Source organism: Moschus berezovskii, chromosome 13 (genome assembly GCF_049115385.1).
Source record: "Moschus berezovskii isolate FMDL1 chromosome 13, NW_MosBer_1.0, whole genome shotgun sequence".
NCBI lineage: Eukaryota > Metazoa > Chordata > Mammalia > Artiodactyla > Moschidae > Moschus > Moschus berezovskii.
In genome coordinates, this window is record NC_142472.1 from 53179133 (window position 1) to 53205567 (window position 26435).

General features: G+C 45.3%; 1 protein-coding gene across 1 annotated transcript in view; it reads left to right on the forward strand.

Annotated features, from left to right (window-relative positions):
- The window catches only part of LOC129556377 (phospholipid-transporting ATPase IB), a 485203-nt gene that overhangs the window by 377002 nt on the left and 81766 nt on the right, over positions 1-26435 (forward strand). The window lies entirely within an intron of this gene.

Genomic DNA, 26435 nt, shown 5'->3' on the forward strand with positions numbered 1-26435 from the left:
AAACCAGCACTTTCACGGTGGAGTGGGTAACGGCCTTCTGCCCACCAAAGATAGCACAGGATAGTAGGCAGTACGTGGGCTATACCCTCCAGGCTCCTCTTTCTATGGGATTCTCCAGGCAAGAATACTAGAGTGGGTTGCCATGCCCTTCTCCAGGGGATCTTAGCCACCCAGGGATTAAACCCAGGGCTCTTGCATTACAGGCAGATTCTTTACCATCTGAGCCACCAGGGGAGCCCCTCGGCAGTACTGCAATGGCTCTATTAATAGAAAGATGGGTTGAATAATTCAGTCTTTTTTTAAAAATGCAGTGGCTACATTGAGCATCTTTTCATGTGCCTTTTCGTATCTGTATGTCTTCTTTGGAAAAATGTCCGTTTAAATATTCTGTCCCTTCTCTTTCCCCTTTGGTACAAGTTTGTTTCCTATGTCTGTGGGTCTGTTTCCATTTTGTATATGAGTTCATTTTGGGTGAGCATTTTGGAAAGTTCATTTTGTCATTTCTTTTTAGCTGCCACATATAAGCAAAGTCATATGACATCTGTCTTTATCTGGCTTACTTCACTTAGTATGATAATCTCTAGATCTATCCATGTCGCTGCAACTGGTATTATTTCATTCTTTTTTATGATTGAGTAATATCCCATCATATACACACAGCCACACTAAGTCGCTTCAGTCTTGTCTGACTCTTTTCAACCCCATGGACTGTAGCCCACCAGGGTCCTCCATCCATGGGATTCTCTAGCCATTGGAGTGGGTTGCCATTTCCTCCTCCAGGTGATCTTCCCAACACAGGGATCAAACCCACATCTCTTGCATCTCGTGCATTGACAGGCAGGATCTTTACCATGAGCGCCACCTGGGAAACCCATATATGCAATACATCTCCTTCATCCATGCATCTGTTGATGGACATTTAGGTTGCTTCCATGTCTTGGCTATTATAAATAGTGCTGCAGTGAACATTGGCGTGCACGTATCTTTTCAAGTTATAATTTTCTCCATACCTATGCCCAGGAATGGGATTGCTAGGTTGTATGGTAACTCTATTTTTAGGTTTTTAAGGAACTTACATACTGTTCTCTATAATGGATGCATCAGTATGTATTCCCATCAACAGTGTAGGAGGAATGAATTAGGAGTTTGGGCTCAGTATATACATACTACTATATATAAGACGGATAACCAACAAGGACCTACTAAATAGCACAGAGAACTATATTTTATAATAACCTATAAGGGAAAAGAGTCTGAGAGAGAGCTTACACATACTCACACACACACCCACACCCACGAATCACTTTACTGTACACCTGAAGCTAACACAATATTGTAAATCAACTGTACTTCAATTAAAAAATAAAATTGAAAAAAAAATGAAATAACTTTGAGTCACCATGAGATTCCCTTTCTGAAGTGTTAGAGCAATATCCTGACTGAGAGTTTAGTAGCACGACATTCGGCTTCAATAAAGAACTTTAAAATACTTTGTGTACATTTTCTAAAACTAGATGATAAGAATTCTTTATATATATATAAAAGTGCAGAAAAAGTGCAGAAAAAGCTAAAAGCAAAAGGACAGTGACCACACGGAGGCTGTGTGCAGCAGCCTCTCAGGGGTCGGCGGTGGGCAGTTCAGGCAACACCAGGGCAGGGGCCACGTTACCGCACCAGTTGATATGTCTTCCTGTGAGAGTTCGGCGGCCCCTCTCAGGGATGGAAAGTTTATTGGAATAGATCAGTTTTTTCCCCCATATGTTTAAGTTTATGGGCAAGTTCTATTTCTAATGCTTCCTTTTTCTTTTTCACCTTGATATGGCATTTTTTTCCCTATGACCCAGGCTATGCCAAGAAGCAAGCCATTTCAGCTTCATCACCTGAGAGACTTCTACAAAGGAATAACGAAGTGTTGTCTGAAGCCCATTTCAGACTATCATTTGCTCTACTGTCTTGTTGCTTTACTGTTCTGATTTTCCCCATTTCCTAACAGAGACCTTGTCTCTTTATTGCTGTTAAATTTGCTTTCTCATCATTTGTCAAATATGTCACTGAAATGATTTTTCAAAGATAATAAAAGGTTTCATGATTTCAGGAAGTTGAAAATCCTGGGGGCAGAGCATTGTATGCACAAATTTTGTTGAAATCCCTGTCTCTCTGCCTCTTGGCTGGAGGACTCTTGAAGACGTGATTTCATTTCTCTTAAGAAAGTCCCTGACATGTGGTCTGATCATAACTCTGTTCGCACTTGCTTGAGGCTCCGTGGCGGATGAAGAACGTGTTCTTTCGAAACGACTATTATTTTAGGCTCCGTTTGGGCTTTTTATGCAAACCTTAGCTTTTTTCCTGTTGGATATCATCAATACTGTTTCCGCCCCCTCCCTCCCTGATACAATGACCTCTTCTTCACCTTCATGGTGGTTGATCTCTGGGCAGCACTTGATCCTGAGGCTTCTAGAAATTCTGTCTTTTGCTTCTGAAACATAGTTCTGTCCTATCTTTCTTAACTTTCTTTACCTCCATTTCAGTGGCACATCCCTAAAGTATAATGAGTCTGAAGGATTATTTCCTTATTTTAACTTTCTCTTAGGTTACAGTGTATATACCAAAGTCTTCAATTTCAGCTAAAAACTAATAACACCTAACTACCTGTCTTTCAGCCAAAGCTTGATAGTTGCCTATAGCTTGATTTACTTTGAAAACGGAGACCTTTTCACCTTTTGTATCTCTTTGAATACCTAACAGGATACCTGGTACATAATAAATATTAGATGGATGGGGACGGGGAAGGCAATGGCAAGCCACTCCAGTACTCTTGCCTAGAAAATCCCATGGATGGAGGAGCCTGGTAGGCTGCAGTCCGTGGGGTCGCTAGGGGTCGGACACGACTGAGCGACTTTACTTTCACTTTTCCCTTTCACACATTGGAGAAGGAAATGGCAACCCACTCCAGTGTTCTTGCCTGGAGAATCCCAGGGACGGGGGAGCCTGGTGGGCTTCCGTCTATGGGGTCACACAGAGTCGGACACGACTGAAGTGACTCAGCAGCAGCAGCAGCAGATGGATGGAGAACATGATCACACTGGTAAAAATTTAATTAAAACTTAATTAATTTCTCTGTTCAATTTTATGAACTTCTTCTAATAGTGCTCAGTTTCTCAGTCATGTCTGACTCTGCCACCCAATAGACTGTAGCCCACCAGGCTCCTCTGTCTATGAGATTTCCCAGGCAAGAATACTAAAGTGATTGTCATTTCCTTCTCGAGGGGATCTTCCCAAGTACAGAACTGAACTCGTGTCTCTTGCATGTCCTGAATTGGCAGGTGGCTTCTTTACCACTGAGCCACCTGGGAAGCCATTCCCTAAGTAATGACATGTGAAAGATGAATAAGGATGTTTTCTTTCCCAGACTCTTCTGTCCTCATGCCGTGTTCATTATTGATACCTTTTTACCTGAGGACCCACCTATCACATTTCTTGTAAAAGTGGATCTTTGGCGATCAAGGTGACACTTTGCAGAATAGTTTTTTCCTAGATTCTTGTAGGACAGACTGCTTTTGAACTTAACTCTATGGAGCTGAGATGCTGAAACACTTGGGAAACTTTTTTCCTAGGGGAGATTTTTATGGCCAAAAGTGAATCTTCCATAGGGCTGAAGAAAGACCGATAAAATTTAGCTTTTAAAACCAAAGTTGTGTTTAAGTTCTGTGGAAACAGAAGGTACTGCTTGGACAGAACATGGCAGATGTTATGAAAATTTGTTCTAAAGCATTTCCTTTAGGTTAAGTCATGTTTGCCAAGTTATAACCTGGAACACATTCTGACAGCTCAGCGGAGTTCATAGCTGAGGATGTGTGGTGGCCACGGGTTTGGGGAGGGGAGGGGTGTCCATCGTTGTTAGACTATCACGCTTCTCTTTCTGAGGCCAGCAAGCTCCCTGGTCTTCGAGATCTACTTTTGTCTAATGAAAAGTGTGTTTTAATAGACACTCTGGGCTTCCCTGGTGGCTCAGCTGGTAAAGAATAAGTAATCAGGTAAAGAATCAGCAATGCGGGAGACCTGGGTTCAGTCCCTGGATTGGGAAGATCCCCTGGAGAAGGAAAAGTCTACCCACTCCAGTATTCTGGCCTGGAGAATTCCATGGACTGTGTCCTTGGGGCCGCAAAGAGTCTGACACGACTGAGCAATTTTCACTTTCACTTTTCAATAGACACTCTACCTGGCTCTCACTGGAGAAAACCATATAGATTTTCTTCGATACGTACTTGATATTTCTTTAGGGCAAATATCCCAAATAACTCAAAAATGATCATGTTAAGAAGCCTATAGAATCCAGAATGGAGTAGATTCGGGAATGCTTCTTAGATCTGAACCATTGGGTCCTGCCACCCCCCTCCTTCATCCCTATGAATTGTCAAAAAAAAAATCTGTCTATTATGGATAAACAGCACGGTCCTACTGTACAGCACAGGAAACTATTCACTCTCCTGTGATAAACCATAATGGAAAAGAATATGAAAAATAATGAATGTGTGTGTGTATAACTGAATCATTTGCTGTCTACTTGAAACTAACACAACATCATAGATCAATTATACTTTAATAAAGTAAACTTTAAAAAATAGAGATCTGTCGACTTTAGGGGACTAACTCTGGAGGGGTCACTGCCATCTCTATCTCTGCACTCAGGTATCTGAGTGTTTCCCCAGGAAGTGCCAGAGTGCCCTACTCTGGGAAAAGAACAAGCAGCAGAAAGGCCACTGATGTTTTTCTTTTGTCTGACTCATTCAAAAGAAAGCCCAAGGTAAGGTCTCTAACAGACTGCTTAGAATGGTGGTTTGTTGTTTGCTTGATTTTGAGGCTTCATGTCTTTTAGCAAATGGATGTGTGTGACCTTGAATGTCTTTTTCTCGTTTTCTTAAGAGGTGGTATCATTTAGGTTCTTACATGTTGGGCCTATCTGGGCATGCTGTGGATATAGAGCTTTATCTGAGATATAAGAGATTTATCTGGGCTGAAGGAGAGAATTTCCTTGATGCCCATGGAAAATAGGTGAAAAGTCATGGACGCTGTCTTTTCACACATCTTAGTGACTTTTCTTGTTCTCCCACCTGTGTTACTGAGATGCTCTGGGAGGTCTGTGCCCACAGAGTGCAGGACTGCCTCTCCTATGACTGGAAGCTTCTCCCACGCCCCCTTTTCTGCAGCGGCCTTGTCACCAGCTAAGGTGACTCACACAGGGTCCCGGGCCAGGCTGCCCTCACGTGAAGCACAGAGGTGCCTTTATGGGGGAGTCAGCTTCTCTATCGGAGAAGGCAATGGCAAGCCACTCCAGTACTCTTGCCTAGAAAATCCCATGGATGGAGGAGCCTGGTAGGCTGCAATCCATGGGGTCGCTAAGGGTCGGACACGACTGAGCGACTTCACTTTCACTTTTCACTTTCACACATTGGAGAAGGAAATGGCAACCCACTCCAGTGTTCTTGCCTGGAGAGTCCCAGGGACGGGGGACCCTGGTGGGCTTCTGTCTATGGGGCCACACAGAGTCGGACACGACTGAAGTGACGCAGCAGCTTCTCTATTCTGGCCTTGTTGGTTCCAGGGAGATACTTGGAAGAAGCAAGAAAATCAGTGAGCATCAGAGTTGGGGTCTAGGTGAGAGAAAAGTCTGACTCCCCTTGGATATGATGGCATCCAAACCATGAGCCACCCTGAAGCAAACGCCAGTGCAGTGCTGTGCTCGGAGCTGGGGCCCAGGGAATGACCCTCCACCGGCCTAAGGAGGAAGTTTGGAAGGAGGGTGAAGAAAGACGGAGTGATGGCGACCACCCTGGCATGGCAAAGAAACTGGCTAAGATGGGTGACTAAACCGGGCTGGTGAGATTTGCTGAAGGTGCCAGGCCTGGAGGAAGGGATACTTCTGGAGGCTTCTGACAGCATGAGCAGTGCTGGAAGGGGGTGATGAGAACGTTGGCCTGGGGATCTTGTAAGTAGTGCTGGGATATGAAAGTGGAGAGTCTGAGGAACAGGAAAAAGAGAAATGAGCTGAGCAGGAGGGGCTTTGGGAATTTTGTGGCATTGGAGAACTTTTCTAAGTAAGGAGCTCCAGCAGCATCTGTTCATATCCAAGAAAAAAAAATTACATGTAGTATTTGTAGTTGAGATGCTTTCTCTGCACGTGTGTGCCTTTAAAGGAATTAAATTGTATACTCAGGAGATGTGCATTTTTATGTAAAAATGTATCACAGCTTTGACTACAAATTCATAGCTACATTATATACATATAAAGTATGATTCATAGAAAAATTAGGTCAACTAATAGGATCAAATAAAATTTTTAATGATTTGTTTTTCCATTGTTTTTTGTATATAGATCTTAGAAGTGGGAACAGAACCGTTTCACAGGTCTGTTTCTGAGAGGAGTGAATAACCAGGCTTTAAATTGCTGTTGATAACAAAGAAACTGTGCTGGATGGCTGAGGTTTCAAAGTCAGATTAGATTTCACTCTGGAGAGGCCTCTTCCAGCCTCTTGGCTGGGAAACTCTCTCCGAACAGGATATGGTGATTATTTGTAAATGATCATTGCTCCTTGTGACAATAGCTCATCCCAAGTACTCAGAGGACCAGCTTTGAAACACATACAGATGATTTGAATGAAAATATCATATGCGCAAGCATACACAATATTAGCTGACCTACCAGGAAGGTGACTCACTGAAGATAATTCTAAATAATTTAGCTGTGTTGACCTGGCTTTGGGATCCATTAAGCGACTAGCCTAGTATTTATAGAAAAAGATAACAAAGTTAAAAATTCTTGGCAAAAAAAGTGAAACAAAAGCATGGAGTTTGGGAAAGAACAGTGAAAAAGTTGAGCAGGAAGAGGTGATTCCTCAGTGGACGGTGACCCATCTCTCCCGCCAGCATCTTGGCGTTTCAAGAGGCAGCTGCAGTTCCTGCCAGGAGACATTATCTGACTGCAGAGTGATGTGATAATGGTCCATCTGGTCTTCTTTTAGTTACACGTTGAAGCTTCAGTCATATCTCTGTGCCCCTCTCCCCAAAGCCTCGGGGGACATTGGACATTTCTCTTTACAAGCTGATTGGGTTATTTGTCCAAATGATGGGCATTTTTGAAATAGGAAATCCAGCTTTTGCCTATAGAATCCCCATACCTGGTGGACAGAGAAGAGTGTAAATACTCCGTGCCTGTATTTAGATTTTGGATCGTGGGTATTTGAAACAGTCTGTTACATCCGTTCATTGGAAATGCCTGTGCATCATTGCTGCAACATCCACCCCCACTCTTAGGTAATGACCCCGTGCCCATATCCAGCCCGGACTGCAGCCTGAGCCTCAGACTGACATTAACTGGGCACATTTCTAGCTTTTTCAACTGGTCACTCCCTCCTTAATGTTTCCAGGCCTCTCAAAATCAACATGTCAAAATCGTAACTAGCTTTATCCACCCCCCAACACACCACAGACACGCGCGCACACACACACACACACGCATGCAGCAGAGGGTGGGGGAACAAAGCAGAATAAAATGTATTTCTCCAGCTGTGAGCTCTGTCTTGCTTTCAAGTAACCCACATCAGGGACTGATTCCAGCTTCTCTCTGCATCACTCCTGTACGCACGCCTCCCAAGGTCGGCAGCAGGACCCTGACTTTGCTTCCTAGTTTCCTCTCCTTGACGTGGCCTGGCTGCCACTCCTGTCCTTCTTCCCTCCGTCTCAGCGCCCCCAGCCCTCCCTTCAGTGCCCTACTTGCCAGCTGTGCCCCTAGTGGGTTATACCCTTACCTTAAACCTCACTGTCTGAAACTTTTGTCGTCTTTGCTCCCTTTTAAGACAGATCCTTCCTAGTTTCTGTGGTTGCCATTCACCCTCTGAGTCATGTCTCAGGCCTCTGATCACCTCTCTGCCCTCCACCTTTGCCTTTACAGCCCATATGTCTGCCCCTGTTGGCTTTTCTTCCAGCCAGAGAATATAAACCTTCTATTGCTTCCTGGCTTCCCACCTTTGGTCTCTCCTCTCGGGACCCACACAGTGGCAGCCTTGACTTTTCTGAAAGCCCATTCTCATTCTCCCTCTGCCCAGAATCTGCAGAGGTTCCGTTATTTCCCTCGCACACACCTCCCCGGTGTTCCAGCTCCCCACAGCCATCCGCCGCCCCTCTGCACCCACTGGCCAGCATCGGGGTCCCCTCCCTCCTCCCTGCTCTGCCTCCCTGTGACGTCTTCTGTGCTCCCAGAGGAGATGCTCTGCTCTCCTCTCCATCCCTCTTTCCAACCAGACACTCTGCTTCTCCTTCTTGTTCTTGTTCCTTTGTGAATACATTCTACACAATCTTTGCTTTGCTCTTGCTTTTTCTGCTTAATTAACGAGATGACAAAATGAGAGCCTTTGGTTAGGAGACCCTGGCTCCTGTGATGTGTTTCTGCGCCGAAGTGGGCCTGGCTGAGCCCTGCATCTGTGTCTGTTTCTCCCTGGGCTTCGCGGGCGCAGTGGTAATGAATCCACCTGCCACTGAAGGAGACGCAGCTTCAGTCCCTGGGTCAGCAAGATCCCCCGGAGGAAGAAGTGGCAGCCCACTCCAGTATAATTCCACAGATAGAGGAGCCTGGCGGACTATGGTCCACGGGGTCGCAAAGAGTCGGACATGACTTTGCGACTGAGCACACACACTGTTTCTCGCTGGTGAGCACATATAGGGCTCCTCAACCAGTACAGGTTGTCAGGCAGTTAAAACAGGGCAGAACACATTCAAAGAACTGGGATGTTGCTGTGTTCCAACAAATGATAACTTTCAAAGGGAGCTCAATTAACCTGAAACCTCCACTTTGATAACCATTTACATTAACACTAGTTTGGAATCTTGGCTTCTTCGGTGGGTTTCTCCTTGACAGAGGTCTAAGATGTCTTCTTTATTTTTCTTGCTTGACTCATTTAGTCAGTAAAAGGATTTATTGACTCAACCATTCAACAACCGTTCCATGAATACCTATGAAAGGGACACGGCAGATTCCTAAGTCTGCTTTCAACTACACAGTATCAATGACATTTTCTGAAGACAGACAAAAGCCTTACTGATTAAAAGGCCTCAGACAGATATTTTTTTAAATTATTCCCTTTTTGCCATCACAAGCTTTCCACATGCCCCTCTTTTTTTATCTCCTACCTTTATTTCTCATCCGAAGTTTGGTCCCCGTGTTTTTGGCTCTCAGACATCAGACGACATTCTTAAATAAACCCAGTAGATTACAGAGTAAAAAGAGATTTTCTCAGAGTCTGTGATTGACCAAAGCGTGACCTGGTGCAGCTGGCTCTGAACAAAAGTGGGGTCTTACAGGTGATTTTCAGGAGTTAAGGTGTCATGTTTCGTAGCTGTGTCCGTAGGATTTTACTTACTTCTGCATCCTTGATAGACTTTTTTCAGATCATGGTTCTTTGATAACAAATCATCTCTATAGTCTACTGCTGCCCATTACCAGGCTATCAAGATTGAAATAATAACTATCATGATTTGACATAAACCTTAGAAATCTCTGGTGGAGCCAGTTCCTCCATGTCTGATGGTTTCCTATTCAGATAGACTTTCTTTGCTTCTGCATCTATAGAGCAGATCTTTCATGCATGGTTTTGATAGCTTCCTTTTTAAAAATTGAAATATAGTTGATTTACAATTTTGAGTTGATTTCAGGTGTGTAGGAAAGTGATTCAGTAACACAAACATATATATATACTTCTTTACATGTAGTGGAGTGTATCTACTAATCCAAACTCCTAATTTATCCCTGCCTCCACTTTCCCCTTGGTAACCACAGCTTTGTATTCTATGTGTTTTTTGTATATAAGTTCATTTATATCTTTTTTTTTTAATTCCACACATAAGTCATATCATATGTTATTTGTCTTTCTCTGGCTTATTTCACTTAGTAAGCTAATCTCCAGGTCCACCCATGTTACTGCAGATGGCATTATTTCATTCTTTTTTGTGGCTGAATAATATTCCGTTGTATAAATATACCATAATTCGAAAAGATTCATGCCCCGCAGTGTTCACTGCAGCACTGTTTACAATAGCCAAGACATGGAAGCACCCTATGTCCATTGACAGATGTACGGATAAAGAAGACATGGTATATTTATATAAGTGATTATTTCTATGAGTCATCAATCCTGTGGGCTCACAGCCTGGTGGCTCTGCACTGAGCACTTTGGTCTGTGGTCACAGTGATATAGGGGAGCTGAGCGGGGTTTCACCCACCGAGTAGTCTCGTGCAGCTGGGGCTGCAAGGAGCTGAGAGTTTCCCCGTTGGTCCTCACGCTGCTCCTGGACACTTTCCCATTTGCAGCTTCTTGTCTGGTAAGGAGGTAATGAAGCCGTGATTGGCCTCCCTGTTCAGGATATCCCTGAGGCCCAGGCCCCCTGGGTGTCGTGTAACAGCATTCCAGGGCAGCTGTGCCATTGTAAGGCTCACTGCACTCAACAGATTCCAGACACCCTCCGGCTGCTGCTGCGCTGAATGGTGAATTCAGGCTTCGCTGGGTTTGGGCCTCAAGGGGGCTGAGCCAAAGCTGACATGACTTACTGTTCAGACGACAAGTACCAAACAGGGAAAACAGTTCAAATGCCAATGAACTGCTGCTTTCTTCAAAAGAGATTGACTTCCCAGGAGCAGCTCTCAGGCAGTTGGGAGCCTGGTTCCACTGACTTCAACAGCATTTCTCTCCCTTGGCCTTTCTGTAGACGGGGCCGTTGACTCAATGATTCTTAATACTTTTAGTGTGTGACTTAGCTTTTATATAGCAGTCAATAAAATAGAAAATTTTGTTTGGAAAACAGGAGGGGCAAACAGTTTTAGAGGAAAAGAAAGCTAAATAATTTATTCATGGCTTTAAGTTGAATTTATGGTATTAAATTTTTAGATGGTGTAAAATAAACCTTGAACTTTGAGGGTTCTTCTTTATCAGTAATACCCATATGCTGAATCTATATTTCAAGCTGATGTAAGCTGAGTAGAAGAGCTTTGCAAATAGACATTGGAGTTGCTGAATGATTTATCTTCTGATTGTTTATTTACTTTCCTAAGAAAGGAACTCCTAAGTGCCCATTTATGTTACTATAATTAAATCATTCCAAGGTAATAGTTTCATAAGTTTCTGGGGGCTTACCTGGTGGCTCAGATGGCAAAGAATCTGTCTGCAATGCAGGAGACCTGGGTTCGATCCCTGGGTCAGGAAGATCCCCTGGAGAAGAGGAAATGACTACCCACTCCAGTATTCTTGCCTGGAGAATCCCATGGACAGAGGAACCTGGTAGGCTATAGTTCCCGGGGTCATAAAGAGTCCGACATGACTGAGAGACTGAGTTTCTAGAATAATGTATCTGGTAAAGTCATTTAACTGTGACTTATTATCCGTGTCATATTTTGTTTCATATTAATTTTTAATCATTTTAACCATTTTTACATGTACAACTTGTGGCATTAAGTACATTCATAATGCCTGCAACCATCCCCACTGTTTACTTCCAGAATTTTTTCATCTTCCCAAACAGAAAATCTATCCCCTTTAACTCCTCACACCCCCTCATTATCCAGCCCCTCTCTGTCCTTCTGTATTTGCCTGGTCTAGGTACCTCGTGTAAATAGAGTTATACAATATTCATCCTTTGTTTCTAGCTTATTTCACTTAGCATGATGTGTTCAAGGCTCAGCCATGTTGTCGCTCGTATCAGAAGTTCATTCCTTTCGAAGGTTGAATCACATGATTCCATTAAATGCTTCATAGACAAGGAAAAAGGTTTTCCTTGACCCTTTTAGAGTTGCTGGTTGAGTCTGAAAATTAAACTGAAAAAGACTGGTTAGCAGGAGAAACGTTAGTCACTTAGTCATGTCTGACTCTTTGCAATCCCATGGACTGTAGCCCGCCAGGCTCCTCTGTCTATGGAATTCTCCAGGCAAGAATACTGGAGTGGGTTGTCATTCCCTTCCCAGGGGATCTTCCTGACCCAGGGCTCAAACCCGGGTCTCCTGCATTGCAGGCAGATTCTTTACCATCTGAGCCACCAGGGAAGTCCAGCAGGAGAAAAGCATGCAAATGTACTTGAGTTTTATATGACTCAGAAAACTTCATAAGGCAATGAAGACCAGAAGAAATGGTTAAACCTGAATGCTTTTATGCTGAGTTTGGTGAAGAGTAGGCTTCTCAGATAGCTCAAATGCTAAAGAATCTACCTGCAATATAGGAGAACCAGGTTCAATCCCTGGGTCAGGAAGACACCCTGGAGGAGGAATTGGCTACCCACTCCAGTATTCTTGCCTGGAGAATCCCATGGACAGTGGGGCCTGGTGGGCTACAGTCCATGTTGTCGCAAATAGTCAGACACGACTAAGTGACTAATACTTTCACTTTTCACTTGGTGAAGAGTGGAAAGTTGTGCTGAGCAGAAGGTGAGCTCAGGGTGGTGACCTGAAGGGGCTCCGCACAACCTGTCTATTGGATCCCTCTGTGTCCCTGCTCTTTCAGGACGTACCTCTCAGGTGAAGGTCTTTTACCCACCTCAGAGGTGCAGGGCGGAGGTCGGAGACACATCTTGCTTCTGCCATGTTTGCAAACTCCTTCAGCTTAAACTATTCATCCTGCTAAGGTGCCATAGGTGAGGATAGGCTGTCCTCAACCCCATGAATACAGACCACGTTTTGTTTATCCGTCATCTGTTCATGGACACTTGTGTTATTTCCACCTTTTGGCTGTTGTGAGTAATGCTGCCATGAACAGAGGTGTATTGTTTCTGTTTGAGTATTGACTTGTCTTGAAATGGGCCTCTCTTTTTCTTATGATGGGAAATACTTTTTGACAAGAAACGTCAACTGCGTCTTTCAAAAGGGGTCCAGGATTAGCCTTTTTACTCTTTTCCATAGAAACAATACTTCCATGGGTATGAGCGTCCTGTGTGAGGGTCTAGGTTGACAGAAGATTGTGTGAGTCTTCACGCCTTCCTGTAGATACTGTCTCAACCTCTGTGGCACCTACAGATAACTAGGTAACTATGGAGAGAAGACAGTTAGCCCCCTTTAGAGGAGGCTGAGATCTTTGAAAGGTGTATGTGTCAGTGTGGTGTTTCATGGGTGAACAAAAGATTCCACTGTTTTCCAGGAAGTGTATATTCCAGACCTTGTCAATCTGGAACCTCACTGGAGCCTCAGCTGCCAGAGTCCCTGTGTCCAGGCTGTAGTGCTCAGACCAGGTGGCCCTGAGGGTCCCCACAGAAGGGTAGTCTTGTTGTTGTTCAGTCTCTAAGTCTTGTCCAGCTCTTTGTGACCCCATGGACTGCAGCATGCCAGGCTTCCCTGTCCTTCACCATCTCCCAGAGTTTGCTCAGATTCATGTCCATTGAGTCGGTGATGCCATCTAACCATCTCATCGTCTGTCACCCCTTCTTCTCCCACCTTCAGTCTTCCCCAGCATCAGGGGCTTTTCCAGTGAGTTGGCTCTTCCCATCAGGTGGCCAAAGTATTAGAGCTTCAGCTACAGCATCAGGCCTTCCAATGAGTATTCAGGATTGATTTCGCTATTGGATCTTAGCAACCACACAGGTGAGCCCAGCAGGGTCAGGTGGAAAGCTATGCTGGGAGTCAACAGACTCAGTTGTGGTTTTTTCCCCTTCTCTCTCTTCGTTCCTATGTTTGAAAATCACGCATCATCAGTATGTAGCTTGTGCTTCCATCTGTATCAGTACCTGGAGAAAGTGTTTTTGTTTTCCAGTGAGGAAAATGTATACTCTTCTGTTCCCAGGGTTGAATGGAGGTGGAGGTCTTTGCTCAATATCCTCGAATATTAATACATTAACAATTGAGCTTCTGACAAAGAACTGTGACCTTTTTCAAATTATCTGAGCTGTCTGCTGTATGTCACATTTTACCTTTTTAGAGAAGTGCTAATTCATGTTAAGTCCGCCTGAGAGATTTGTTTAATGAGCAGATTAAATGCATGATTATCCCTGTCTTAATTTTTTTCTTTTCTTTCTTTTTTTTTTTTTTTTTTTGAAGGAAGGGCTTCTTGTGATGCCCTCTTCTATTTGGCAAAGGAACACAGAAGGGTCTTTTAAAAATTACCCCTGCAGGGTCACTGGGACCCAAGCTGTTTGCTTCATTAAACCCCAGTGGCTTCTTTCTAGCCAGACCCCTCCAAACAGCCCTGACACAATTGTATCTAAATTAGCATCTGAGTGACCTCCTTTCTCTCCTTTTTTTTTTTCAAGCCCCAGCTGACAGGGATTGGGGAAAGATGTTAATTGGTTGGGCCTGGCTCAGAACAATAGACTTGCCAAGATGACAAAAGGACTAATGTTTCTTTCAATATGCACCCGGATTCACATAAGTACCTCTTTTAATTACCAGGAATTATTGTAATGCCTGGTCAATGGAATAATTGACCCTCAACAGCTAGAGCTTATTCTGTAATAAATAATGGCACAGGCCTCCTCAGAGGCGCAGGTACTAGGGTGATTTTCGGGCACTAAAAAGAGATTTTCCCAGCCAGTGTCCTGTGATGTACCAGGGCAGCCCAGTGGGGGTCCAGAGTAGGGGCTCATTTAGGCTTAAGCAGGAGGAAGTGTGCTGAGAGCAGTTAGAATTTACCCCGAGAATCATAAAGGGCTGAGGGAGGAGCTTGAAAGGAAGGAGTTAGTAGCTTGGCAGTTCAGGACCCACGTGGTCAGCGACTGGGTGGGGGTCGGAGGCTCCAACCCAGGTGAAAGTGAAAGTGTAACTCGCTCAGTCATGCCCAATTCTTTGTGACCCCAACTCTTTTAGCCCACCAGGCTGCTCTGTCCAGGGGATTCTCCAAGCAAGGATACTGGAGTGGGTTGCCATTCCCTTCTCCAGGGGATCTTTCCAACCCAGAGATCTAACCCAGGTCTCCTGTGTTGCAGGCAGATTCTTTACCATCTGAGTCACCAGGAAAGCCCAGGTGGAAACATTCTAAAACCTACCCTTCTAGGCAGGAAAACCCAAGGCTCATTTCCAGCCTGCACTTCAGTCCCCCCTTTTGTAAAGCTCTTGAGACTTGGTTGACCTTTCAAGGACTAAACCCTCATCACCTATGTGTTACTACCTGGGTGGGTCTTCTCCAGTCTTCTGAGCAAACTTGACTTTCTCTCTACGTCCACCCATAGCTCTGAAGTGCTCAGATTGTTAGAAGAACATGTATTCTACTTATTGTTGCTGTTGTTTAGTTGTTAAGTTGTGTTTGACTCTTTGCAACCCTATGGACCATAGCCCGCCAGGCTCCTCTGTCCGTGGGATTTTCCAAGCTAGAATACTGCAGTGGGTTGTCATTTCCTTCTCCAGGAATCTTCTGTCTCATCATTAATTTGTTGTACATTGGTCAGGGTCTAACCAGCAACAGAGAAGTCAGGCTCATTATTTTTAAGTGTTTTTTTTTTAATTCAAAGAGATGGTTGTGGAGGTAACACAGGCATTGGAGGGCAGCCAGAGGTGAGCCACAGTGGAAAGTGCCCCCACCCTAGGCTGCAGGGTGGAGGGGGAAAGGGCTGGACCACTGCACAGAGCCGGAATCCTGGCCGGTTCACCTGCAGGAGAAAGAGCCCGGGGAAAACACAGCCAGTTCTGGAGACATCCAGGCAGAGGGGAAAAATCCTGGCTTCTCCCTACTTCCCACCCTGTCATCGCTTGCCAGCGCCTCCCTCCTGGCAGACCCCAGCTGGAGCTCCCGGGACCTGCAGCCCACAGGGTTCAGTCCGAGTGCAGCAGAGCAGAGCGGGGCTGTGCAGAGGCCCTGCCGGCAGACGGGACCAAGCACCGATCGCAGCTGTGTCTGTCTCCATGATACACTGTGAGCGACTTAAAAACAGGGACCTCGTCTCACTTGCTTTTGTAACCACAGCACCCAGCACCAAGTAGGTTTTAATAAATATTTAGTGAATTGGAGTGAATTCTCGAGTTTCTTTCCAGGACTAAAATGATGCTTTCTCTATCCATGCTCTGCTTCCATTTATCATCACGTGGAAGCAAAAACATGAAACATTTCCATGAAATTTGTCTTTACAAAAATCATAGGGTTTTGTGTCATTATTTACTTAAACCCAGGCTCTCATTCCATCTCGACTCTGTTCCTTTATTACCGTGAAGCCAGTGCTATTTATCAGCTCTGAGTTCGGTTTTGAAAACATTCTCCACCAACTGTGAGTTACTTGAAAATAAAGGAAGGGAAACCGAGACGTGGGCTTCATGAATGCTAACAATGTGAGAGAAAAAGGAAAAATGACATTGTGGGCAATTTTCACATTAGTCATCCTAAACACGCCTTTGAACACACTCCTTCCCCAGCTGTGCCCGGGCTCCCCTGGACCACGCAGAGCGGACCCTGCAGAGAGACGGGCCCCCTGGGCAGGGCACAGTGGGTATGGGGCCAGAGCTGTGTATTCAGGCTGCCTGCCTGCCTCACTGGCCCAGTTTCCCCTCAAAGGAGACATACCAAAGAATAAAGCCATCCCAGGGCAGCACCCATGGTCCTGGCATGCAGGGGTCACCCTCCTGCTCGTAAATCAGCCTCACCCTCCTGAGATGTCACCTGGCTTCTGCCCAACCTACAGACTGGGTCTGTCAGACATCAGGACTCAACATAAAATGTGCCATAGATAAAATAGATGAACAACGGGAACTCCTGTATAGCTCAGACAACTATATTCAGTATCTTATAATAACCTTTAGTATAAAAGAATCTAAAAAAATTCATATATATAACTGTCAAGTCACTTTGCTGTATACCTGAAAATCAACACAACCTTGTAGATTAACTATCAGTTCAGTTCAGTTCAGTCGCTCAGTTGTGTCTGACTCTTTGCGACCCCATGAATCACATCACGCCAGGCCTCCCTGTCCATCACCAGCTCCCGGAGTTCACTCAAACTCATGTCCATCATCGGTGATGCCATCCAGTCATCTCATTCTCTGTCGTCCCCTTCTCCTCCCGCCCCCAATCCTTCCCAGCATCAGAGTCTTTTCCAGTGAGTCAACTCCGCATGAGGTGGCCAAAGTATTGGAGTTTCAGCTTTAGCATCAGCCCTTCCAATGAACACCCAGGAGTGATCTCCTTTAGAATGGACTGGTTGGATCTCCTTGCAGTACAAGGGACTCTCAAGAGTCTTCTCCAGCACCACAGTTCAAAAGCATCAATTCTTCGGTGATCAGCTTTCTTCACAGTCCAACTCTCACATCCATACATGACCACAGGAAAAACCATAGCCTTGACCAGACAGACCTTGGTTGGCAAAGCAGTATCTCTGCTTTTTAATATACTATCTAGGTTGGTCATACGGAGAAGGCAATGGCAAGCCACTCCAGTACTCTTACCTGGAAAATCCCATGGATGGAGGAGCCTGGTAGGCTGCAGTCCGTTGGGTCGCTAAGGGTCGGACTTGACTGAGCGACTTCACTTTCACTTTCACACATTGGAGAAGGAAATGGCAACCCACTCCAGTGTTCTTGCCTGGAGAATCCCAGGGACGGGGGAGCCTGGTGGGCTTCCGTCTATGGGGTCACACAGAGTCGGACACGACTGAAGTGACAGCAGCAGCAGCAGCAGGTTGGTCATAACTTTCCTTCCAAGGAGTAAGCATCTTTTAATTTCATGGCTGCAATCAGCATCCGCAGTGATTTTGGAGCCCAAAAAAATAAAGTCTGACACTGTTCCACTGTTTCCCCATGTATTTCCCATGAAGTGATGGGACCAGATGCCATGATCTTCGTTTTCTGAATGTTGAGCTTCAAGCCAACCTTTTCACTCTCCTCTTTCACTTCAATGTAAAAAAATAAAGTGCCATGGGATCTACTGCATGAAGCATAGCATAGCATGCATGCTCAGTTGTGTCCAACTCTACAGCCCTGTGGACTGTAGCTCACCAGGCTCCTCTGTCCATGGGATTTCCTAGGCAAGAATACTGAAGTGGGTTGCCAGTCCCTTCTCTAGGGGATCTTCCCAACCTAGGGATCGAACCTGAGTCTTCTGTGTGTCTTGCGTTGGCAGGCAGCTTCATTACCACTGACCCACCAGGGAAGCCCTATGTGAAGCATGTGTCCAAGCAAAGTTGTAGGAACCTTTAGGGAACATCCCAGTCCTTTCCTTCCATGAGGAAATGGAAGCCTGGCCAGTCCTGGCCAGTGACTGAATGGCTGTGTACCCAACCTGGAATTCGACTTTGGCTTTCAAGTCATGTTTTTAATGCCTTCTCCAAAATTTTACATTGTTCTTCTTACTGGAGGGTTCAGGTGATCTCATAGTCAAGACCAAGATGCCAAGAAAAACTACATGTGTTCATCTGGGAAAAAACAGCAAGCAAGTCTTGGCTAAAGCATTCAGCGTTCTGGGAAATGATTCGTTCTTCTCTTTTCCTTGATTCCTTAAGTGTGGTCTTTGCACTGAGGGTGGGGGAAAGGGCTTGTGAATAGTTTTTCAAGAGTAAACTAAGATGTGAAATTATACACACATCATGACTCCTAACTCCAGATATTTTTAAAGTTATTGTTGTTCAGACGCTTGGTCATGTCTGACTCTTTGTGGGTCTGCAGCACACCAGGCTTCCCTGTCCTTCACTGTCTCCCAGAGTTTGCTCTAACTCATGTCCATTGAGTCTGTGATGCTGCCCACCATCTCATCCCTTCTCTTCCCGCCCTCAATCTTTCCCAGCATCAGGGTCTTTCCAGTGAGTCGGCTCTTCACATCAGGTGGCCAAAGTAATGGAGTTTCAGCTTCAGCATCAGTCCTTCCGATGAATATTCAGGGTTGATTTCCTTTAGGATTGACTGGTTTGATCTCCTTGCTGTCGAAGGGACTCTCAAGAGTCTTCTCCATACCACAATTGGAAAGCATCGATTCTTTGGCATTCAGCCTTCTTTATGGTCCAACTCTCACATCTGTACATGACCACTGGAAAAATCATAGCTTTGACTAAACAGACCTTTGTCAGCAAAGTGATGTTTCTGTTTTGTAATGCGCTATCTAGGTTTGTCATAGCTTTCCTTCCAAGGAGCAAGCGTCTTTTAATTTCATGGCTGCAGTCACTGTCTGTAGTTATTTTGATGACTGTTGAGTGTGTACATATTATTTATTTTAATAAAATAGAGGAAAAACAGTCCATTTCCTGGGACTGTTCCTGGCATTTACTTGTATTCCCATGAGACAGGCTTCCTGCTGCCCAGGACCCTAGCCTGCTCGTTGGACACTGGAAACAGCACCAGGGCTCAGAGCCTTGGCCGCTGTTACAAACTACAGGGAAGTCTGTAAGATGGAAGCTATTCTTTGGAATTGGAATTAGGAGCTGGTCACAGACTTGGGTGAGACTAATTGATGGGAACGTCGTCAGCGCTGACAGGTGAGGACTCAGTGAGGCAGCGTCCTCCCGGCTTCCCAGCCTGGATGAGAACACTCGCACCCCGAGCCCGGCACGGGGGAGAGGGGCCTCACTTTCCCCTGCATGTCTGCAGAAACAGTCTGTGTTTCTGCCTCTCCTTAGAAAAGATGGCTTCCCCGTCTCCTAGCCCACATGATGGGGAGCCACCATCCTCTCTCTCTCAGCAAGCGAGACATCACCGAGCCTGGGGTTTCTGTATCTGAAACATCGCCAGGTCTCCCTGCGTGCTGGCTGCCTGGCTCAGTAGAATGGCACCATTTCTGGCATTGGAGACCACAAGGGGTTCCCATCCTGCAGCTTTGCCATTTGCCCCAGCATCTCAAACTCCCAGTCCTTCCTTTGCCTTTAAAATAGTCCTTTTCCCTAACGTCCCCAGCACTTTCTTATTTTCACTTCAGTTCAGTCACTCAGTCGTGTCCGACTCTTTGTGACCTCATGGACTACAGCACTCCAGGCCTCCCTGTCCATCACCAGTTCCCGGAGCTTGCTGAAACTCATGTCCATCGTGTTGGGGATGCCATCCAATCATCTCATCCTCTGTCGTTATATTTTACTGTTCCTTATTTGTGCCAAGGGATAAATGGTGAGGGTTCAGAGAGAAGAAACTCTGTCTTCCTCCTGGTGTTACAAGAAGCAGCACTGTTTTCCCCACTCTTACACACACAAAAAAAGCAATGACTAATGAATAAGATATAACAAGGTTCAACAGCAAGGCTGCAAGACTTTGCTTGCAACTGAATGAGCTAGTGTAAGCAAGTTTCTAAAGAGAACAGACTGTTGAATCTCCCCCCACCTTTAAAATATATAAAAGATGATCAGATATTAGAAAAGCTGAACTGAAAGTAATTCATATCTGTGTGTTCTGTTTAATTTATTTACCTATAAAATTGTGTGCTGACTTGAAAGACTTCAAAGCCAAAATATGTTATTTTGATGGAATATGTGACATGCTGTGGCCCGGTACAATATTTATAGTTTGAAAGAGTAGTTCTCGGTGTTTATTTGATCAAATGTGTATGAAAGTGAAACGTATATTGAACTAGGTTTCTAAACCAGAAATAAGTTAAATAATTTCTTGAGGTATTGAATATTTTTCCTTTCACTGCTTTATTTCTTCAACTTCTGAAATGTAAAAACAGTGATACCCTTGTGTGAAGTTTGGAGGGTAAGAAGTAGCTTCATTTAAATTTGAAGAGTAAGAATTGGCTGCATTTTCAGAGTTTCAGGATCAAACGGAGAAGTCCTGGCATGGTGATGGCCTGGATCTTATCTATATAAATAAGGAGGTCAAACTGTACTACAAAATGGATGTGGTCTTCAATTCTAAAATTCCATGATGGGTCTGTCATCTTAACCAGTAACATGCGATTTGAAAATGTCTCCATGGCTAGTTCGCTATTGCCCATTAGGAGTTTTTAAACATTCAGGATTTTACTCCAGCATCCAGAATTTGGGTATCTGAGTATGTCTGGGGCGGGGCACATGAGCGTGTAGTTTAGGATGAAAAGTGACTTTACAAGAGTAAGAGAGATTGGTCTTAACTGTTATCACGTTGTTTGGGGAATTAACAGCGGCTGGTGACAGGACAATGAGACCTTTCGATCCTGAAGTTGCAGTGAACCCCAGACAGAAGGAAACCAGTCGACGGGTCTCCCGTTATGGAGCTGCTCCTCTTCCCAAGATGACAGAAAGGAACATGTGTTTGCAGTCAGTGGGTAGGGTCGTGGGTTTCCTGTTATAGGCAGCTGCTCACTGCTTCCTGGACGGCCACCAAGTGATCCGAGGTTATAAATAAGCAATTACTGGAACCCCTTCAGAGACCAGGCAGAAGGGTCAGTGATTCCTGGCATTCTTTCTTTGGCCCGCCACTAGAATTCTGATGCTGAGGCTCATATGCCTGTGTGCATCCAGAGACCCCACGCTTCCCAAACCAAAGGGGAGACCCGTCGGTCTGCTGCACATTTGTTGCTCATCTGTTGGCATCAGGCAGCTGCCAGCCAGCCGCGCTGTCCGCCTGCAACATGGACTAATTCTGATCCTTGTGGCCTCACTCGTATCACTGGACCCAGAGCCTCACCTGGTAGAAACCCAGAGAATACCTTCGCTCCCAGGGACCCAGTCTTAGACCCTGTGCTGAGTTGATCTGGATCTGAAGTGGAGTATCTTCTTTCTATTATCGACGTGATAGGGAAGGGACAGGTGTGATCGAACAGCTCCAGACTCGGCTACCCTGTTTACTTTACAAAGCCAAGGAAAGACCTAGAAACACATGTCCTGGGAGGAACACAAAGTGAAAAAGAGTGCCCCTCCTCGCATCAGAAAAGGTCACCAATTATCATATTTGGCTGAACAGTGTAGTCAAGTTTTCCCACAACCAGATCCACTGGCAATGCCCTGCCAAGAGCAGCAGCCACAGGCTTGCAGTTCAAGGACTCTCCTAAAAGAGCATTTTATTAAACTCTTTTATTTCACTTTCAGGGAACGATTATTGTTTGCCCTCCACAAGCCAGTAATTGGCGAGGCGCTGCAGACAGTACGGGAGGCTGTGGCCTCCGCCACCAAGCGCTGGTCTAAGCTCTGAAAAGTGTGAAATGCAGAGTGTGCAAAAGCATCTCATGCCTTTTACTGTTACTTTTTTTTTTTCAAGTTAAGAAAAGTTACCCTCTCCGTGACCATGTCCATGCTGACACCATTTATTTTAGAAAAATGATTGAGACTGAAATCCCAGTGATGAAGTTCAGATGACTTAACATTTCAGCCTGGGGATATCTTGATCTCTGGCCTCCACTTGTCTTCTGTAAAATGGGGATGATGTTAGGCCCCTTGGTACCAGGAAGTTATCATAACAATGGCCTTGGAGGTCCTGTGTGTATTAAAAACACTGCCCATTACCAGAGAAGCTCTGGATATGATGGCTCTGATCTTCATCTTTTTGTAGACGGAGGGTTAAATCATTTCATTCCTTTCACTTTATTTTTCTGAGAATATCATCTAGATAGGATTATGTAATTCTAGCATTTTCTGTGAAGTTGTTCTCTGGCTGCATAAGACATTCCAGAAAACAGCAGTATGGTTACAGTGTCTGGCTTTTTAATGAATGCGTGTGTGCTGAGTCTCTTCAGTCATGTCCATCTCTTTGTGACCCCATGGATTGTAGCCCGCCAGGCTCCTCTGTCCATGGGATTTTCCAGGCACAAATACTGGAATGGGGTGCCATTTCCAGGGCATCTTCCCAACCCAAGGATCAAACCAGCATCTCTTATGTCTCCTGCGTTGGCAGGCAGGTTCTTTACCACTAGTACCTCCTGGGAAGCCATAGCATTATCAGAGGACACTTCTCTTCCAGATGGCTGGCTCAGGTAGGCAAACACACACTAGCAAGTCAGCAGCCCTTCAGCTCACCCTCTGTGTCTTTGTAAAAATCAAGTAGGTTGGTCATGTCTGTGGTTTGCATCCCATCAAACACACCCAGCTCCTTCCCAGTTTCCTCCTGTAGGTCCCAGACCCAGAAGAAGAGCAATGGAAGGCTTGATAAGGGCGACTGAACTGCAAACAGCAGCCCTGTTAACATCCACCTTCATTTCCTATGGTACTGTAAGAAAGGACCACATGCTGGGTGGCTCACACAGCAGAAATGTCTTGTCTCGCGGTTCTGGAGGCTGCAAGTCTGAGGTCATGATGTCGGCAGGGTTGGTTCCTCCTGAGACTGTGGGGGAGGGTCTTCCCCAGGCCTCTGTCTCCTCGCTTCCAGTGGTTTGCTGGCGATTTTCGGCATTCCTTGGCTGGGAGAAGCGCCACCTAATTCCTGCCTTCATGTTCACACGGCTTTCTCCCTGTGTTCATGTCTGTGCCCACACTGCACCCTTTTAAAAGATGCTAGTTGTGGTGGGTTAAGGTCCCATCCTGACCACCCCATCTGAACTAATGACATCTGCAGAGAGCCTATTTCCAACCTTCTGAGGTTCTGTGGGTTATGACTTTACGATGAGAATTTGGGAGGGGCTTCCCTGATAGCTCAGCTGGTAAAGAATCCACCTGCAGTGCAGGAGACCTGGGTTCGATCCCTGGGTTGGGAAGATCCCCTGGAGAAGGGAAGGGCTACCCACTCCAGTATTCTGGCCTGGAGAATCCCATGGACTGTATAGTCTACGGGGTCACAAAGAGTCGAACATGACTGAGCGACTTTTACTCACTCACAGTTCAACCTATAGCAGTGTCATAAATTGATTTTACATTGAGATAGTTTTGCTTCCAACTGTGTATAATTCTCACTAAGAACTAACCAGATGAAGGACTGGGTTGAGCTTTTTTATTATTATCTTTGGTAAAACTGCACAGCTAATGCAGTTTGATTTAGTTAATAGAAATGTTTGGGGAAATGAACTAGTGAACATGCTAGTTACTTACCCTGGCCCCAGAAAGCCTTAGAGGGTTGCAGGAGCAGTGGGTGATGTGTGTCCCCAATGCCCCAGCCTCCCTCTCCTCTGCTGACTCCGTCTTTCCCACCCCTTTACTCCACCGTCCACCCTTCCTGGCATGTTGGGCCCACGGTTGGTTCTAACAGAAGTGTGTCCATGCTAGTTCGGTACTGGGCTCCCCTCCCTGACCATGTGGCTGGCCCTTGTGCTTTGAACCCCACCATCACAGTATATTCATCTCTTCTACTCCTCAACTCGCTGGAAAAGGCATGCAATCTTAACTTCTAAAAGGTTAAGGTTCTGTATTTTATCACTTTCATTGGACAAAATGTAATGACTTCTGCATTTCAGAAGTGTTTTGTTTTTCACTTTAAAAATGAATCAGGGTTGACATCTGGGGTACCTGCAGTCATGTTGTTGTTCAGTCACAATGTCATGTCCAACACTTTGCAACACCATGGACTGGCAAGCCACAGGCTCCTCCATCTTCTACTGTCTCCTGGAGTTTGCTCAAATTCATGTCTATTGAGTTGGTGATGCTAACTGTCTCATCCTCTGCTGTCTCCTTCTCCTTTTGCCTTCAATCTTGCGCAGCATCAGGGTCTTTTCTAGTGAGTTGGCTCTTCGCATCAGGTGGCCAAAGTATTGAATCATACTCACTCTTAAAATAGGCAGGTGGCTGTGTCAGGGTTCTGAGCTCTTTTTTTGTCATAATGCCAGATAGTGTTTCTCCAACTGTGGGGACTACTCTTGGGCCAGTAGGGCTGGAAAAGAAATAGTCTAATGTTCACTGGAGTAAATGGGTTCACATTGGAAGTGTGTGTCTTGGCACCCAAAGATTTAAAAGGTCTGAATATTCATAAGGTCTTATCTAAGGCACTCACTGGTTATTAGTTCTTCACATTAAAAAGATAGTCCTCAGAGGTTCATGGTACATCCGGGCTGAGTAAGTGTGAATCTTTAAAAAAAGAATTGGCACATTGAGTTTTCAGTTGAAAATTCAACGATTCCTTCTTCTCGGGGTTCCATCCACTCACAGAGCAGTGCAGCCCTTCCCCCACGCTGTCCCCCAGACCACAGCCAAAGCCCAGGTAAAACTGTGATCACTGCATGTCCAGAACCACGTTTGATTTCGCTTTACGTGTATGCCACTCCTCTTCTTTTGCGTCAAACATTTTGCAAGGGTGCAGACAGCTTTGAAAGCAGAACACCCACATTTGGTATCCCTACCTTCATTTTTCTTATGTTTTGGCCTCAATCACAGTGTTTTTCATATTCATGAAGTCTGAAAAAATAAACATACTGCAACTATTTCCTCTGCATGGAAATGTCTGGTTTCAAACCCCAGGGAAGACAATTGGGAAGTTCTGCAAAGCCACATTTTCTCCCTGTCGGCTGGAAAGGAGCTCCAGCTTGGCAGAGGTACTTCCTTGACACTCTGGGCTTCCCAGAGCAGATGACGGGGTGGGGGAGGTGCGGGGGGTTGGGGGGGGTGCTTATTAAGGAAGGACAAGGAGTCAGCAGACATGCGTATTAGCGTATTTAAGTATTCCTTTGCAATCATAGATACTAGAACACTTTTTTCCCCCTCTTTTAAGATTATTCGTTTATTTTTGGCTGTGCTGGGTCTTCATTGCTCTGTGGGCTTCTTCTCTAGTTGTGGCGAGCAGGGGCTACTCTCCAGTTGTGATATGTGGGCTCCTTGTTGCAGTGGCTTCTCTTGTCGCGGTGGTTTCTCTTGTGGTGGTGGCTTCTCTTGTTTTGGCGTGTGGACTTAAGTAGCTGCAGCTGTGAGCTCAGTAGTTGCAGCTCCCAGGCTCCAGAGCACCGGCTCAGTTGTTATGGCATGTGATCTTAGTTGCCCCGAGGCGAGTGGAATCTTCCCAGACCAGGGATCGAACCAGTGTCTCCTGAATTGCAAGGCGGATTTTCAGCCACTGGACTACCAGGGATGCCCTAGAATCCTTTCAGTTGATTCAAAATTGTGTAATTGAGGGAGGTAGGAAAAATATTTATTCCACTTACTTCTCTGTGTTCAAGTGGAAATTGTTGACAATATTTCTCAGTCTTCTTTCCTTTAAGCCTACATTGATATTTACACCCTAAAATTAGTTCAGCCAGTCCCTTAAATATTTAAAAGGAATAAAGAGCAAGAACTCCCCATGAATTTGAAACCTATTTAAGAAAAAACAAAATAAGTATTCAACTGAATTGGCCAAAAAGTTTTTGGGCTTTTACATACAACATTATGGAAAAACCCAAACAAACTTTTTGGCCCACCCAATAAGTAGTTAAAAGGAAATTGGTATCAGAAGTGGTGTTTCAGTAATGCAATATGGTCCTAGGTTTCTGTGCTGGAGTCCAGCCCGGCGGGTCACCCTAAGTACAGACAGGTGCTCCTCCATGTTGCCCAGAGGACATTGCCATGGTCACCACTTCTCCCCCGCCCTCCCTTGCTTGCGCTCTGTCCGAGGATGGTCCCGTGTGCCACACTGGTGACTGAGCTATCACCACCTTCATGTTTCTCTTTCTCCCAGCTCCTCTGTATCATGTGTTTTCACCTTCTTTCTCAGG